Below are 8,762 nucleotides of genomic sequence, written 5' to 3'. Positions count from 1 at the left end.
ACATCCCATAATTTTGGTGGAAGCTAGAAACAAATATTTAAAAGGGTTGTAGTGCAAAATTGTCCACTGGACCAGAGAAGAAAAACATGTGTAGCACTCAAAATATGCAATGAATGGGATATATTATTGCACAAAAGTGATTTAGAGACATCACATGACATCTCCAAATTTTGGTTGGATTTTTAGTTAAATTTATCAACTGGTTGTAGTACAAAAAGAGCTCCAAAACTTAAAACAAGTCATTTTGATGAATAAAGCTCAGGGTGGAATAATTTAATAAATAAACCTACTGGTTAGGAAAATTGTTTTAATGAGATGGCATAGAAGTTCAATATGTTTTGGAAGGATCCACTTGGGAAAAATTCCTTAATATGAAAGGAAAAGTTTTGAAATCAACAGAGATATACTTGGAGGCAAAAAATTTAAACTGTTGGCAAAATTTTAGTAACTAAAACCTGGTTAAATTTTTGGGGTGTTACATGTAAGCACACATGAACCGGATAAATATCCCAAGACTCAAGACATGAACAAGACCAAGTATGATTGCAAGATATTGCACATGATAGTAGTTAGGGCCGCGAAAATAATCAAGGATATATAAGTCCCCTCTGTTTCAGTTAACGATCGAGATGAAGAACATAATAATGAAAGAGAAAGACCGACAATACAAGTATGCCGGTTATTGTGTGCAAAATGTGGTATGTATGCCCAAGACAGTCTTATTCCACATCAAACCCAAGTGAAGATACGCCTAAGAGGTCTACCCCATTGTAGTAAGCACCTCATAGCAAGGCAACCAGCTCAGTCAACCGTATATGATCAAAATTGTCAGCTCAACATATTGACCTCAGCAACCATGCTGAGCATCGCATGGACTATTATCCACTTGGATATACCGGCAAAATCAAGAATCAGTGTGAGAGCACATACTTTGAGGATTGTTATCTCTCACATATGGGAATGGACTAAAGAATAGCCTGTCATGTACATGATTCTTTGCCTAGATCACCGCCAGTCAAGTCTGCAAATGTTATCACCTAGAGATGGTGCATTTTTCCATCAGTCCCATCAAGCGACAGTCAAACCTTTGGTACAAGTTGGATACGAAAGATAGTAAGGCCAGTCAAGATAAGTCAGAAACTCTTGTGAGACGACAGAATCCGTTAGATTCCTATCACTGTTTTGAACCCAGAAGGTATGCATATATTCAAGCAGTCCGATATATGGATAGAAGAGATTCCTTGTTTCACGGGAAGCTGTGTTCCCAACTCCATGGAATATTCTCGGTACTCGATACAAGAATAACATCTTCAGCAAGGATCAGTATTGAGAAGAACACCTATGTTAGTAAAGATAATCTTTCGGACCTTAGCTAAACTGGCAGATATGAAAGAAAATTTGAGTTAGTATGAACAGGAACATATGAGGTAAGTCATGTCAGAATGTTAGATACGGTGAAACAAACCACCCTAGACCAAGACAGGCAGTCAGAAGCAATTCGGTGGGAACATAATATAAGGAAATATGAGAAACCCGAGTTGGAAACTGTTTCTTCAAGTCGGGTAGTTTATTTGTTCCCTAAGCAACCAAATCTCGAGGACGAGATTCTTTAAGGGCGGAGGTTTGAACACCCCGGAATTTTCCCTTTTCTTTTTCCGAGGATTTTTCTTGGATTTGTTGATTTGATTTGTTTTTCCGTGGCTATGTGGTTCCGAAACTTGGGAAGATCATATCTTCCTAGGTTTTATAGTGGCTTGTCATCCACAAAACCATCCCTAGCCCATGTCATTTTCATCCTAGCCAAAATCCCAATATTCTTTTATTGGGAATATTCCTTTTCTATTAAAGGAATTATCCTATTTGCCCTAGGTTGTGAAGCAACCTATCTGTCTGTCACTCCAAAAATTACCAAATAATTCTCATAAATTGTTCGGGTCATATCTTCCTCAAATATGTCAAAAAAATCATTGCCATGTTCAAAAATCATCCTCCAATAATTCTTTTCCTATTCTGCCCTAAACAACACTTTGTGAAGGAAGTGCTATTTATCTTTGCTTCATTGCCTCCAAACATTTTGGACATATTTTCCTGTCCATATCATTGCCCTGTGCCAAATTTCAACTTCATTCGACTAGTGAATCTTTCTCAGTGATTTTTCAAAGTTCCTATCTGAGGGAAGCCTTTGTGAAGGAAGTACTAGCTAGGGTTATCCAAATGAGTTGAAATTTTGCACACTCCTTCATGTGCTCATATCATAACCCTCCTTCAAGTTTCATCTCATTCCACTGATTTATGTGAGCCCAAGATCAATTCTTTGTTTCTGTCCAAATTTTCAGTTAGTGAAGCAAGTATATATTATCTTGCTCCATTATAGCTAAAAATTTGAGCCTTCTCCTACCCATATAACCTATCTCTAAAAGATTTTGGCCCAATTCATCAAACCATTTGCCCTGTGCAATTTTTCAAAATTCCTATCCAGGGAGATGCTTCATGAAGCAAGTGCTATTTTGGCAAGTCCAAATGGCATGAAACTTTTTAGGCATCTTCATATCTTCAAATTATTGGGCCATGACCATTTTCATCTCATTTCATGCACTTATGTGAGTGCAACTTCATAATCCCCAAATCTAGCCATGTTGGCAGTTTTTACAGCAACCACCCTCTAAACTCCTCCTATTAAGCTGATTTTTGGTGATCAACATCACCTTAGTGTGTGATCATCACCACACAAATCACTTCCTTCATTGCCAAGTTTGTGCCCCCTCTGGACAGCACAAACACCTTGCTGTCAAAAAGTTTTGGCCCTTCCTGCTTTTCTCTTCTTTGCCCTTGGACCGATTAATTGTCGCCTTTGAACTCAGGGCAGTAAGTTCAATGCACTGGACCTGGTCAGCCTGGCCAAAACTCGTAGTTTGCACCAGTGCGCGTAGTGATCATGCTTGTGTCATGGCAAACTCGTGCTCTAGCTTGTTTTGTCCCTTGTTCCCGTCGTTTCCCTTCGCGTCTCGATGTCCCACTTTGTCCTGGAGGTAGCTCGTGATCGTCCGCAGCTCCTGGTGCCTCCGCACCGCCTTATCTCGTTGTCGTTCGGCCGCAAGCGCCATGCCCGTGCAACAAACTGCCTCTGTCCTCCATTAGTGACATGTCCAAGCTCTCCCGTGACCTCTAGGAGCTTCTCCCGCAGCTATATAAGGACCCCAGGTTCTTCTACAGCTCCCAAGCCTCTCCCCTTCCTCTTTAGTCCTTTGGAGCAACCTAATTTCGCTGGAGTTTGCCGTTCTTCTCGGTGTTCGCCGGAGTCCGAGCTATCCTGGTTGCCTCGAGCCTCATCTCCTCCTCCCAACACCTCCAATGCCTCCCCCACATCTCCGCGAGTCGCCCCACCCCCTGAGCTTTCACCGGAGTGGCTCGCAGTGCCATCAACCTCCACCGCCCAAAGCTCCATGTTCTCTCCATGGTGCCGCTCCTCGCCACCGTCACGCTCCTCCCCGCGTGCTCCCTTGCCCCTAAATGGATCCGCCACGCCGCCCCGCACCTACCGGCGTGCTCGTCGTGGCCGGAGGCCACCTGAGCCAGCCGGCCTCTTGGCCGCTTCCTCCCCCGTCCCCTGCTCTGTTTCATGAGAGGAACAGAGGCGCGAGAGGAAGAAGAAGACGGCCGAGCCTGGCCCCTGCCCCCTGGGTCCCGCCTGTAAGCCTCTCCCACCCTGGCCCGCGCGTTTTTAAGTGTAAGCGCATTTCAAAAAATGTGTTTTCTGTTGTTTAGAAAGCGTATTACTTTCCTCATTTTAATGAAATGCGTTTTCTAAGCAGCAAAGTGTATCCTTCTCTTTTGTAGCTGAAACTATGTTTTCTCAGTGTAGGAAAAATATTATACCGAAGGAGCTTTCATTTTTTGCCTCCAGGGACTTGTTTGTTGAAGTTTTATTCACAGATTGGTCCATGGTGTTCAACCCCTCATAACTTTTCAACCGTAACTCCGGTCGAGGTGAAACCAACGCCCACTTCTTTGCCTCGTCGAGATCTTTATGTTGGTAACATTTTCACTATGTGGTCCCATAGTGAAAATGACCATTTTTCGCTTGCTTCTAATCAGCCCCCTTCGAGAAAGAGCCTTCCGACGTTTCGTTCCGCGGCTTCAACGCACTTCTTCCCGGAGTCTCTGTCACCCCCTGGAAGCCACAACAACCGCTTGCATGATGGTTATGCAGTAGCCATGGTTTATACTTGAAAATTTAATAAGAGCTTGCCCATTATCTGCAAGCTTGTTTGCTACTACTATCGTTGTTTCGGTTTTGCTCGTGGATTCATGCTATGCTAGCATGCATCGTGTTATCTTGTGCTACTTGCTAGTATCATTTTCACATGTCATGCTTGTTAGTAGTAATACATGCTGGTAGTAGTGATGTTCTTCGAATGCATGTTTAGTCTGTTATTCAGTACCATGGTTATGCATGTTCCTTTGCATCTAGTTCGTTACATGCTTACTTGGTAGAGTTCTTGCTATGTTCTTGCATGGTATTTATTCATGATGCTAGTAGTCATGCTATGCACCTGTGTAGTGTTATGCTTATGCTCGTCAGTATGCCATGCTCATTTGGATATATGCTTCATTGTTGATATGCTTGATGATCATGTTACACCCCCATGCTTATGTTGATATCCTACTCATGCATTGTAGTTTCATCATGTTATTTTATCAGAACTCAGCATATTACATTCAAGTTTAACTGGATAATAATGAACTTGAACAACTGTTGGCTGATCATGGTGCCACCAAATCGAGCTGACCAGTGCAACAACACTTGCCTTATGGGGGGTCCTAACTGGGTCTATTGACATGCCTCTCGCCAGTGCCTCCAAAGAGGGAAGGTTATGGGCGCGCGCTACCCTGATCAAGTAGGCGGACATAAGCCTTGTGTGCATGTTGTTGTTGTTGTGAGGTACCTTGGGCCTGCTTGGGACCGTTTATGTTTTGCCACGATGGTGGACGTTGGATGACTTTGGTAGACATCAGGGCCACCGAGTACCTAGCCCAGAGGGGAGTTGGTCGGAGTGGCCGGGAGAGTGTCATGGGCAATAGAGCGGTTTTGTGGGAACGCCGTTGGTCCACACGTATGCGAGTGTGAGGCCATGGGTTCTGTGGTGTGGGTATAGTGTACTAACGTCTTTAGAGTGTGTGTTAAATCTATCGACAGCTACACCCGCGGATATGGGCCCAGTTCATAGTCGATCACACTACGAGCCAACGGTAATAATGATAACCTGATTAATAATAACCTGGTTCGATGATGAGAAAGATGTTGGTAGTGATCACAAGAGGATCACTGTGGTATCAAGGATATCGAGTTGTTGGATATTTGTGATAATGAGAGGATCTCCATGGTATCATGGATATCAATGTTGGTAAGTCTCGGTGTCAAAACCGGCAGATCTCGGGTAGGGGGGCCCAAGCTGTGCGTCTAAGGATCAATGGTAATCGGGGACCAGGGGACACAGTGTTTACCCAGGTTCGGGCCCTCTTAAGGGAGGTAAAACCCTACTCCTGCTTGATTATATTCGACGATTGTGGATATTAAAAGAGTTGATCTACCTTGAGATTGTAATGGCTAAACCCTAGATGTCTAGCCTATGAATACTCCAATGACTGTAAAGAAGAAGATAGCCTCTACGGTCTAACCCCTCCAGTTTATATACACACCGGAAGGGCCTAGAGTTTGTACAAGGTCGGTTCATCGGGGAAGGAAACTTCCGGGCTCTAATCTTGTTGTCTACGTATGGAGAAGTCCCATCTGAACACGGAGTATAATCTTCATCTTGATCTTGTATGGCCCATCCAACCCGGCCCGTACTCCTTGGCCAGACACCTGAGGACCCCCAAATCCAGGACTCCCTCAGTAGCCCCCAAACTTGCCTTCAATGATGATGTTGTGTGCAGATATAAGTCTTCGGCTTTGCAAGGCGGATTCTCCACCATACTCTGGATTGACGATAGTCCGGCATCGGCTTTCGCGTCCGGTCTTTATGATTCCTTCCTGCGGTCGCCTCGATTTCCACGCGTATGAGTGAGTGCGAGCGGTCTGTTACCCTTGTATTTTAATATTTTTAGCAGGCACAGGCAGCGCCTATATAACAATGTTAGATCTCCAAAACACCATCTTACATCGCCCCAAGAGCTACAGAGCAAACCACGAGAAAAATTCAAACCATGGGTAGTGTCTCCGGCTCCTCCTCATGTCCTCATGGCCCTCAAGAGTGGGATTGGCAAAGTTTTGCTGTATCCCATCTCTCGCTCAATCGACTACAAACGCAAGGATATCTTCCCCCCGCGGATCTAGTCTTCGTACGGGCAGGGTTAACTTCTATGGGCGATGATGCATTGGCAAAGAATTTCCCCAATCCCAGCCAAGGGGAGAGGGTGTGCTTCATCTCATTCCTTTTGAGGGTCGTAGGATTCCCCATCCACCCCTTCCTCAGGGGTCTAGTAGAATATTACGGGATCCAACTGCACAACCTCACACCAGGTTCTATTCTGCACATTTCTGGTTTTATCGCCCATTGCGAATTATTTTTAGGTGGCGAGGCTGATTTTGAACTATGGAAGAAGTTCTTCTGCCTCGTCCCCCACCACCAGGGCGGAGGCTCCATATTTTAAGTGGGAGGCACCGAACTATGGCGCATAGCTGGATCCGGTTACCCAGTCGGGACTCGGAAGAGGGGGTTTGATGAATGGTCTTCAGAATGGTTCTATATTGAGGATGTTCCTCTTCAAGACCCTGTTCGGCGCAAGCTTCCCGAATTCTCCAGTGCTCCTTTAAAGAAGCTATTTAGCTGGCGCCCCAAGTCCCCTAGACAAGAGGATAGTGTGGAAGTGATGACATTGGTCAGCAAGGTCAGATTGTTGACCCAATCCGGACTCTCCATTGTTGAAGTCATGGCTATTGCGATAAAGTGATGTATGCAGCCTCTTCAGTCCAGAGTGGGTCCTTTATGGAACTACAACGGGGAGTACGACGTGTCTCTCTATACGCGAAAGGGTTCAGATAACCAAGCTGCATTGGCCGCCATGCTTATGGACCTTTATAAGGGAGAGGAAGAAGACTTCGCCCGTCTACAATGCTGGGATGGTTTCTCCATGTACAACCCCGTTGACTGGGTAAGTTTAGTCATTCAACACCCTTTTATCATTGGGGTGCATTAACTGAATATTCTGGTTGTTTCAAAAATAGTCGTGGCGGAAGGTAGTCGAGAACATCCATTGCCCTCCTCCCAACCAGAAGACCACGCACGTCACGAAGACCCCAGATTCCATGAAGATCCGGATATATTTGTGGAATTTGAAGATGGAGTCTATTACCAGGCAATACTTGATGGCACAGAAGTAGCCATCATGGCCGATTACCCCTACCTCTACCCCTTCGTTAAGGTAAGTGTTCCGAAATCAAAAAGGACTGACATTTCCGCTCATAACTTACTCTCTGCATTGGATCGTACTTCGCAGGATCGGCACTCAGTGAACCATACCCAAGGACGGGCAACAAGAAGAAGGACAGCACCCTCAAGGGTGGTCATGCGAAGTGAAAAGAGGCTGGGAGCGTCACTAAGCCTGCTTCATCGGCAAAAAGGTATGTGCCTTATTTCATATTTAGGCGTGAAGCCGAATTGTCATTTTTCATCTTCCTTCTATTATCTCAGGAGGGGTACCTGACGGACCGTAAGTAAGATCCCGGCCAGCCGAGCCGCAACCAATCTTGCGCCGGAGACGTCAACTAGGACTATGGCGCATGTTGGCACGGCACAGACTCATCCGCCCCCATCAAGAGCCGGGTGAGGAATCCGTCACCAACTCCGAAGTGGAAAGTGCGATGAATCATCGACACTTGAAAGAAGCCCTGCGCACCCCTGCTTTAACAGAGCGGGAATTTACAGCCCTTAGCACCGTGGGCGCATACATCCGAGCTGCACGGGACGGACTTACAGGAGTTGCTCGCCTGTTCTCAAAAGATAAACAGGTATAAATTTATGTACAATTAGTAGATAGATAGCAGTGGCCCCCAAGACTTAAAGCAGTAGGAACCAACTAATTTGAGGATCGTTTATGACCGCAGGTTCTCAAGGAGAAGAACAGCGCATTGTCCCATGAGCTCGAGACAAGCCGGACACAGCTAAATGTCGCTGTCACCGAGCTTGAAGAAATGAAGAGTGCCCCAATGTACTTTAGAAAAGATTAAAAACTAGAAGAAGAAGTGAAGAAGAAGGCCAAAGAGATAAAGAGCTTAAAGGCTCAACTCTTGCAGGTGCAACAGGAAAACCAGGAGCAGAAGGGCGGCATATTCGGTATGCCTTTTGAACCATCTGAAGTATTGATATAATCATATAATATGGAATGTTATAGTGCGGTTGATACATGTATGTTGACCTACCGCCACAAGAAGGAAGTGTCTGGGCTGCAAAGTGACGTTATAAAAGAACTGTCAAAGCTGCACGAGCATGCTCGAAAGGGCATGAAGAATATGGCCAAAGCCTTATGGCCATTCGATGCCCCTCCAGAAAGCATGCAGGGGTTGGCAGATCTGTTCAAGGGTGCTCGGCGCCGCTTCGAGCTGTGGAAGACGTCTGCATGCCGTAAAGGTGCACGAGAGGCATGGGCCATGGTGAAGACACGCTACACCGGACTCGATCCGAATCATATGGCCCGAGTTGGACCTCAAGGACCTGACGGGAAGGAAATTCATGTAAGCTTGGTATATGACCAAGTAATGA

This window comes from Triticum aestivum, chromosome 4B (genome assembly GCF_018294505.1).
Source record: "Triticum aestivum cultivar Chinese Spring chromosome 4B, IWGSC CS RefSeq v2.1, whole genome shotgun sequence".
Classification (NCBI taxonomy): Eukaryota; Viridiplantae; Streptophyta; class Magnoliopsida; order Poales; family Poaceae; genus Triticum; species Triticum aestivum.
The sequence above is the reverse complement of the archived record's forward strand: the minus strand, read 5'-3'. Positions refer to the sequence as shown.